Source organism: Globicephala melas, chromosome 11 (genome assembly GCF_963455315.2).
Source record: "Globicephala melas chromosome 11, mGloMel1.2, whole genome shotgun sequence".
NCBI classification, from domain to species: Eukaryota; Metazoa; Chordata; class Mammalia; order Artiodactyla; family Delphinidae; genus Globicephala; species Globicephala melas.
The window spans coordinates 28,162,422-28,172,169 of NC_083324.2; the positions used below are offsets into that span (position 1 = coordinate 28,162,422).

The following is a 9,748-nucleotide window of genomic DNA, read 5'->3' on the forward strand; positions in this document are numbered from 1 at the left end:
CTTGCTGGACATTAATCAATTCTTCAAAAAAAAAAAAGAGGTAAAATTCACACAACATAAAATTAACCATTTTTTAAAGTGTGCAATTTAGTCGTATTTAATACATTCAGAATGTTGTGCAACCATCACCTCTATCTAGTTCTAAAACATTTCCATCACCCCAAAAGGAAACTCTGTACCCATTAAACAGTTAATCCCCATTCCACCATATTCCCAGCTCCTGTCAACCACTGATCTGCTCTCTGTCTCTATGAAGTTGCTTACTCTGGATGTTTCATGTAAATGGAATCACACAGTATGTTGCCTTTTGTGTCTGGCTCCGTTCATTTAGTATGTTATTGAGATTCATCCATTTTTTTAAAAAATATTTATTTATTTATTTTTGGCTGTGCCGGGTCTTCGTTGAGGCACGTGGGATCTTCTTAGTTGTGGCATGTGGGATCTAGTTCCCTGCCCAGGGATCGAACCTGGGCCCCCTGCATTAGGAGCTCAGAGTCTTAGCCACTGGACCACCAGGGAAGTCCCGAGATTCATCCATGTTGTAGCATGTATCAGTACTTCTTTCCTTTTTATGGCCACGTAATATTCTACTATATGGATAGCTCACATTTTGTTTACCCATTCCTCTGTTGATGGACCTGTGGGTTGTTTCCACCTTTTGGCTATTGTGAACAGTGATACTGTGATCATTCTCATGTAAGTGTTTGTTTGAATACCTGTTTTTAATTCCTTTGGGTATATACCTAGGACTGGAAATGCTGGACCATATAGCAATTTTATTTTTAAGTTTTTGAGGAAGCACTAAACTGGTTTCCATAGGGGCTACACCATTTTACATTTCCAGCGGCAACATGCAGGTGTTCCAATTTCTCCATATTCCTGTCAACACTTATTTTCCTTTTCTAGGGGTTGTGGCCAACCTAGTGGCTGTGATCTCATTGTGGTTTTAATTTGCATTTCCCTAATGACTAATGACATTGAGCATCTTTTTACGTGCTTGTTGGCCATTTGTATGTTTTCTTTGGAGACGTCTGTTGAAATCCTTTGCCCATTTTTAAACTGGGTTGTTCGTCTTTTTGTTGTTGAGTTTGTAGGTATTCTTAATATATTCTGGATATTAAATAAACCCCTATAACATATATGATCTGCAAATACTTTCTCCCATTTTGTAAGTTGTCTTCTCACTCTCTTGATGAAGTCCAATTTATTTCTTTTTGGTTATTTCTGTTGCTTGTGCTTTTGGTGTCATAACTAAGAAACCACTATCAAATCCAAAGTCATGAAGATTTACTCCTATGTGTTCTTCTAGGTTTTATAGTTTTAGCTCTTTAGGTCTTTGATCCATTTTGAGTTCATTTTTGTATATGGTATGAGTTAAGGGTCCAACTCAATTCTTTTGCATGTGGATAATCAGTTGTACCAGACCAAGTTTTGAAGACACTCTTCTTTCTTCATTGAATGGTCTTGGCACCTTCATCAAAAATCAATTGACTATAGATGTATAGGTTTATTTTTGGACTCTCCGTTCAATTCCATCCTTATCTATCTCTGGACTCTGTTTATTTGGTCCCTCCTCCGGAGGTTCTGATGTAGTTCATCTGGAGCACGGCATGGGCACTGTTGGTTTGTTTTTTTAAGGTCCTGGTGATCCTAGCTGTACTCAGGGCTGAGAATCACTGTCTTAAGGGAAGTTCTAGTGAAACCACTTCTTATCTAGTCTCCTTGGTGCTTCAGGATTCTCACTGGGAAATGTGGCTCTGAGTGGGTGTCACTGGAGAGAGGTATTGTTTGGAGACTAGTTTTATGTTGACCGTGAGTGCCCTTAGGTGAGAGGAACACTAGGAAAAAGGGATATTTTTCTTGTATATCTTCCCACTGCTATGGCTCCTTTGTGTTTAAGAAAACTGAAATTGAGTCCTTGTCACATGCCACCAAAACTGTAACACAGTCCATTGTCTCCAAAACAATAAGTAAAACAGCTGAAGCCTATCAGATGGTAAATACATTATTAAACAAAGAGTAATGAAGGAATGGATAGAGTAAAAGTAGCAGCTGTGGGAGAAGAGATTGGTAACCTTGGCAAGCTAGAGATACTTTGACTGCAGTGGTGCCTTCTCTGCTTTTGCAGAAAAAAATGGAAATATGGGGGATTGGGCTTGGAATGATTTGGTGATACAGGGAAAGTCTCTCACATTGTTAGTCATTTTTTCCAGTGTTACTTGTTACACTTGGAGCCTCTCTGTCTTCCTACACTGTCACTTCTACACATCTGTTCTTCGGATTAATTCCTCTTTTCCGCCTCTTCCTTAGACTCTGAAGGAGGCTTATTTCTAAGATGCAGTTTTGTGTAGGGGTTGGACATACAAGGCGTTGGAGCCAAACTGCCAGGGACTGTAGCTCAGCTCTGCTACCTACTAGATATGAGCTGGGCAAGTTTCGTAGCACCTTTGTTTCCTCACATGTATAGTATCCCCCTTATCGAATTATTGTGAGCTAGTCCATTAAAGCACTTAAAATATCACCTGGCACGGAATGAGTGCTCCATAAACGTTAGCTATTTCATTATTATTATTATTGCCCAGGAGTTAGAGCCCTCAGCTGGAATAACAGTGAGGTACAGAAGTCTTCAGGACTATCGAGGAAGAAGTCTCCGAAGAAGGGCTCTTGGTGAAACCGTGGAGGATGTGTGGTCTTGAAGCCAACAGTGAGAAATTCTGCATAAAAAGTGACTTGCATAGGAGGCAGACTGGATGGATCTGGCGTCTGCTTTAAACAACCAGGTTTTATCTCACTGCTGTTTGGCCTGGCAGATGCAATTCCCACTTATAAATGCAGCTGTGTCTTTGGGATGGGCAGCAGGTCTCCCAGTGGGGATTTCATTTGTCATTTCCAACTGCCATGTCTCCAGTACCTTCCTAGACTACAGTGGGTAACTCACAAGCTTTCTCTGTTCACATACCTAATACCTCTGCTGCAACAATGTGGCCATTTTCTAAACTGTGTCTAAGATGTGGATAACACCTGACCCCTCCTCTTTGCCCACAATTTCTGCTCAACACCTGATCTGACCACAGACCACTCTATGTCCCAAAGCAATGTAGAAGTACAGAAGTAGGTGATTTCAAGGTGGGGTTCTCAGCTGACTGATGGGCCCTGATTCCTTCCATCTTTCCGCTCTGCCACCCCCAGTATATCAGCGACATGTGTTCCTTCAAAGGCATAACAAGGCTCCTGCAGTAGCAAAAAGCAACAATGTCCAAAAGCAGGAAGGGAATGAGAAAGATTTCTTTCATTCATTTCTCTCTTTATCCCAGAAAATATCCCCTTCCAGTCCTACTGGACAGGCCTGAGTCACATAGCCATACCTTAACTTCAAGGGGGCTCAGAAATTAAGTATCTGGGTTTTCAGCTTCCTTTGGAACATGAGGAAGGCAAGAAAGAAGGGTAGGAAGATGAATGTTAGGTTGGTAACAAAAAGTGTCTGCTTTTTGACACAGTGGTAATTGCACTTTTTGTTATATGATCGTTTTACATTTACAAATGACCATGCTCGAGCAGGCTGGTGTATCTTGTTGGGACAAAATTAACTTGCTTAAAGATGCTATAGTCTGCAAGCAAATCCTGTGTCTCTCACTGCCCACCCCATCCAACTAAGTCCTGATTCAATGTGGCTGTAACTAGGGAGCCCTATGTGTCTTTTGCCCTTAGGGTTCTGTAGAATATGTGATCCCCTAAGAGCCAGTTGAATTTAATTAATCTAATAAAGGACAGCACAGAAGGCTGCTATTGTGTTGCAACGCTCAGGAGGTAGCTTTGTATTTGCTTATTTTTTTTAAGTTTGATTAAAAATACAATTAAAAAAACAGGTTACAATGTATAAGTATCATTAATCTCAGAGCAGATAATTTTCATGCATTTATGAAAAAAAATACTCCAGTAATCTTATCTAGCCTTGCAATTTAGAGGTAAATTCACCGAGGAATTCCTCTTCGTCTTTATTCAAGGTTCTGTTCTGTCCCAGTATTAGAAAATTTAACTTATTTTTGCATATTTTCCACTTTTTTGATCAACTGTCATTTGCTCACACTTAAAAAAAAATATTGTTTAACAATGCATGTTGGTTGTAAGAGGGAATACAAATAATATAAAACTACAGAAAGTTAAAAGAAAAAGTGCCCCTCTTTCATTCCCATCCACTGCCCCCAAGCCAGTTCCTCATCCTGAAATAGCCCTCCACAGAGTTGCCCACAGTTAATAATTTAATTCTTGATCTAGGCCTGTACAAATATACATATGCATCTACAGACTTGTGCATTTTTTAAAAACCACACTATGTATTGTTCTACAAATTTTTTTCATTTAACAATATATCCTACTCAACTTTCCATATGCTTATGTATAAATTTATTATCATGATATTATATTCCATATCATGTAACGTTTGCAATTTTCAGGATATTTTTATCTCCCACTACCCCTATTTTTCAGAGAAAAGAGCTCCCCTTGACTAACATTGTAATGACTCTTTAAAGAGTTTTAAAAATGGCTCTATTAAACATTCAGAATACTAAAGTGTTGATAGAACACAACATTTTTTAGCATGGAATTGGATAGAAGAGGACTCTATGATTTTATAATGATGATGATTATGATCACTCCTACTTGTGTTTATACATTTTAAGATAATTTTCTATAAAGAATCTCATTTAAACTCCATCTAATATTATTTGGTTCTGGAACTGCCTGCAGATTCTCCTGATAACACTATTTTTATTGTAATAAAGTCTTACAGCCTGAGCTGGGAACAGCATGATAATGTTGTTATTGCTACCTATGCAATCATTATTTAATAAAGATGAAAATTAATAGCTCCAACATCACTCCATGCCCAGCCTTACCCAAATTTGAATGTAGGTTTCCTGACTACATCCTGCTGTTTCTTACTGCTAAGTTTCAGAATACATGAGGGAAAATGGACAGAATTAAAGGGAGAAAGACAATTCCACAATTATAATTCTAAATTTTAATACTCCATCACAAGAACTGAAAGAAAAACTAGACCAAAAAAATTAGTAAAGACGTGGAATATTTGAACAACACTAACAACCACCTTGATTTGATTAGTATTTATAGGATATTATACCAGGAACTGCAGAATGCACATTCTTTTCAAGGTCTCACAATATAGTCTTAAAAATAGACCATAAGCTAGGTCATAAAACGCCTCAATAAATTTATAGGAAATTAAATCATACAAAGTATGTTTTCTGACTGTGGAGGAATTAAATTAAAAATTAATACAATACAATATCTAGGAAAATCTTGAATATTCAGAAATTAAACAACATACTTCTAAATAATTCATGAGTCGAAGAAATAACAGAGGAAATTAGAAAACATTTTAAACTATATGGTAAAGAACATACAACAGGTATTTGTAGGATGAAGCCAAAACAGCATTTAGAAGAAAAGATAAAGCTTTAAATGCTTATATCAGTGACCAAAGTTATATATTTACAAGAAGAAGGAAAAAATAATAAAGATCAGATAAATAAAAACAGATAAAGAAAAAGGAGAATTAATGACTCAAGAAGTTGATTCTTTGAAATGATCAACAAAACTGACAACCCCCTAGCTAGAAACATCAAGGGAAAAACAAAACACAAATCACCAACATCAGGAATTAAATAGATCTTTTTCTTACAGATCCTATGGGCATTAAAAGAATAATATAATATTATAAACAACTTTATGCCAACAAATTCAACAAGCTAGATGAAACTGACAAATTTCTTAAAAAATACAATTTACCTAAACTGATATAAGGTGAAACAGAAAATCTCAATAGTCCTACATCTCTTAGAGAAATTAAATACTTTATCCAAGATCTTCCCCAAAATAAAACACCTTCTAAAGCCCAGATGGTTCCACTGGTCAATGGTATCAAACACTCAAGGAAGATATAAGACCACCATTACATCATCGCTATCAGGAAAGAGAGGAGAGAATACTTCCTCACTCATTTTATGAGACCAGCATAACCTTAATACCCAGACCTGAGAAAGACATTACAAAAAAAAAAAAAAGTTACAGATCAATATCCCTCAGGAGCATTGATGCAAAAATTCTTAGCAAAAAATTAGCAAATTGAATGCAACAATATAAAAAGGATCAGAAAACATGACCAAGTAGGGCTCATTCCAGGAATGCAAGATTAACTTAACATTCAAAACTCAACTGAGGTCTTTTTTACCTTGCCAGGCCTGAGACTGTCCATTTCTGCCAAGAGAAACTAAGGCAGATAGGTGGAGGCTTGCTGGAGAGCCTCAGTAACTTCACGTGGCCTGGTTCAGGAAGCTTCTTTTTCTCAGTGGCTCAAAACTCTCCTCCTTCACCCAAAGGCAACAAGGAGGCTGGGGGCCACCAGCAGGAAGATTCTACCACATCCCTCCCTCACCAAGAGACATCTGGTGGCCTGGCCAGGGGAAATCTCTTCTGCCCCCTCAGATTGCACCAGAGGTACCAGATAAACCAAGTGGACCAAAATAACATTACAAAGTCTCTGAAAATTAAGCCGTCATTGAAACCGCAGCCCACAAAGTAAGTCAAGACCCACATGCTAAACCTAAACAAGATGACTGACTGCTAAAATAAAAGATTTTCACAGAGCCCATAGTCTCCTAATAAAATAGGCAAAATGTACAGAATACAAATGAAAAGTTACCTAAAATACAGAGAACCAAGAACATCAATTTGAATGAGAAAAGTCAATCAACTGACACCAACACTGAGATAAGTCAGGTTTTAAAGCATCCATCATAAAAAAAAAAGGTTCTGACAATCAATTACAATGAAATGAATGAAAATGGAAAATCTCAATAAAGAAATAGAAATTATATATATAAAAAAATGGAAATCATAGAACTGAAAAATACAATAACAGAAAATTTTAAAACTTGCTGGATGTGCTCAATAGTAGAGTGGAGATGAGAGAAAACAGAATCAGTGAACTTGAGGACAGAACAATAGAATTCAATCAATCTGAACAACAGAGAGAAAATAGAACAACATAAATAAAAATCACTTCAGGGATCTGTAGGAAATAATGAAAGACCCAGCATTTGTATTATCAGAGTCCCAGAAGGAGAGGAGAAAGGGAATTGGGGGCTGAAAGAGTATTCGAAAAGGTAATGCTTGAAAAACTTCCCAAATTTGGTAAAAGACACAAACCTACAGATGCAAGAAGCTGAGCAAATGCTGAATATAATAAACCCAAAGAAATCTATGCCATGACATATAGTTAAACCTTGCAAACTAAAGATATAGAAAAGAATCTTGAAAGTAGCCAGAGAGAAACAATGCCTTCTGTACAGGGGAACACCAATTCAAATGACAGTAGATGTCTCATCTGAAACCATGGAGACCAGAAAGAAGGATCACATTATTTCTGAGGTGCTGAAAGAAAACAACTGTCAATCATGAATTCTAGATCTGGTGAAGCTGTTGCTCATAAATAAAAGGGAACTAAAAATATTCTTTGACAAAGGAAAACTAAAAAAATTTGTGACTTGCATATCTGTCCTTAAAGATTGGCTAAAGGGGGCTTCCCTGGTGGTGCAGTGGTTGGGAGTCCGCCTGCTGATGCGGGGGATGCGGGTTTGTGCCCCGGTCCGGGAGGATCCTGCGTGCCACGGAGCGGCTGGGCCCATGGGCCGTGGCCGCTGAGCCTGCGCGTCCGGAGCCTGTGCTCCGCAACGGGAGAGGCCACAGCAGCGAGAGGCCCGCGTACCGCAAAACAAAAACAAAAACAAAACAAGATTGGCTAAAGGAATTTCTTTCAATAGCAAGGAAATTATAAAAGAAGGGATCTTGGAGTATCAGGGAGGAAGATGGAAGAATGGACAGAACAGAGATATGGATAAATATGATAGACTATCCTTTTCCAAATGAATTTAATAAATATTTGATAATTAAAACAAAAATTCTAACACCATTTAATATCCAAAGCAACAATATTCAAAAGTGGGGAAAGTAGAGGAATCTAAATGGAATTGAGATTTCTACACTCAAAGAGGCCAAATGTTGATACCGGTATATAAATCACACAAGTATATTAAAATACCCAGAGTAACCATTATGAAAACTATACAAATTATGAATTCAGATACACTATAAATAAGTGAGGATAGAATCCTAAAAATTCTTCAAGTAATGCACAGGAAATCAAAACAAGAAAAAAAATGAGATCTACAGGAAACAAATAGGAAACAAATTAAAAGTACAGATTTATGTGATAACATAACAACTATCTTAAATGTAAATGGTCTTAATACACCAATAAAAAGATAGATTGATAGCGTGTATAAGAAAACATGACCCAACTATAAAAAAAATTACTTCAAATAAATGACATAGGTAGGCTAAAAGTAAAAGGATGGAGAAAGTTTTACCATCCAAATAATAAGAGTGGGAGTATTTCTATTAATATCTGAAAATGTAGTTATTAGAAAAAAATTACTACAGAGAGGAACATTACATGGAAGTAACAGAATGAATCTGCCAGGAGGACATAATGATCCTAAATGTGTATGCACCAAACAAGCCTCAAAATAAACAGAATAAAAACTGATAGAGGTGAAAGGAGAAATAGACAAATTCATGATTTTATCCCCTCTCAGCAGGTGCAACACATTCTATTTCAGCAACACAATCAACCAACAAGATCTTGTTACATACATAGTACACTTCACCCCAAAACAGCAGAAGAGTTCATGGAACATTCACTAAGACCATATCCTGGGCCTTAAAACAAACCTCAACAAATTTAAAAGAATTGAAATCATACAGTGTTTTCTCTCAACATATTTGGATCCAACAAAAGTCAATAACAGAAAGACAATAGGAAAATCTCCAAACATGTGAAAATTGAACACCACACTTCTAAATAATCATAACTCAAAAAGGAAGTCTCAAAAGAAAAGAAACCTTGAACTCATGAAAATGAAAGCAACAGAATAAAATTCATGGAATGCAACTAAAGCAGTGCTAAGGGGAAAATTTATAGCACTAATGCTTAAATTTGAAATGAGAAAATGTTGAAAATCAATAAACTATAGTCTTACTTCAAGAAATTTAAAAAGAGAATAAAATTCAAAGCAAGCGGAAGGAAATAACAAAGAAAGAAGCAGAGATCAGTGCAGTTGAAAACAGAAAGACAATAAAGAAAAATCAATGAAAAAAGAAAAAGCTGATTCTTTTAAAAATCAATAGGAGGAGATGTGGGAATATATGTATATGTATAGCTGATTCACTTTGTTATAAAACAGAAACTAACACACTATTGTAAAGCAATTATACTCCAATAAAGATGTTTAAAAAATCAATAAAATGGATAAACCTTTGATAACGCTGACAAAAATAATGACACATAAGAAAGAAATCCCTGATTTCAGGTATGAAAAAGGGGATATCACTACAGATCTGCAGCCATTGAAAAGATAATAAGAGGTTAGTATGAAAAAATTTATCCTCATAATTCAACAACTTAGAAGAAATAGACAAATTCCTCAAAAAACAAAAACTACCAAAACTCAACCAACATAGAACAGACAATCTGAATAGCCCTATAAATATTAAAGAAATTGAGTTCAAAATTTAAAAGCTCCTAAAAAAGAAATCTTCGGGCCCAGATGGTTTCACTGGTGAATTCTATGTAACATTTGAAGAAGAATTCATCCCAATTTTATAC

General features: G+C 36.4%; 1 non-coding gene across 1 annotated transcript; it reads right to left on the reverse strand.

Moving 5' to 3' along the window:
• Nucleotides 1-446: 446 nt before the first annotated feature.
• TRNAR-CCU (transfer RNA arginine (anticodon CCU)) lies at nucleotides 447-519 on the reverse strand. The gene has a single exon. It is a non-coding gene; the product is annotated as a tRNA-Arg (tRNA).
• Nucleotides 520-9,748: the final 9,229 nt, after the last annotated feature.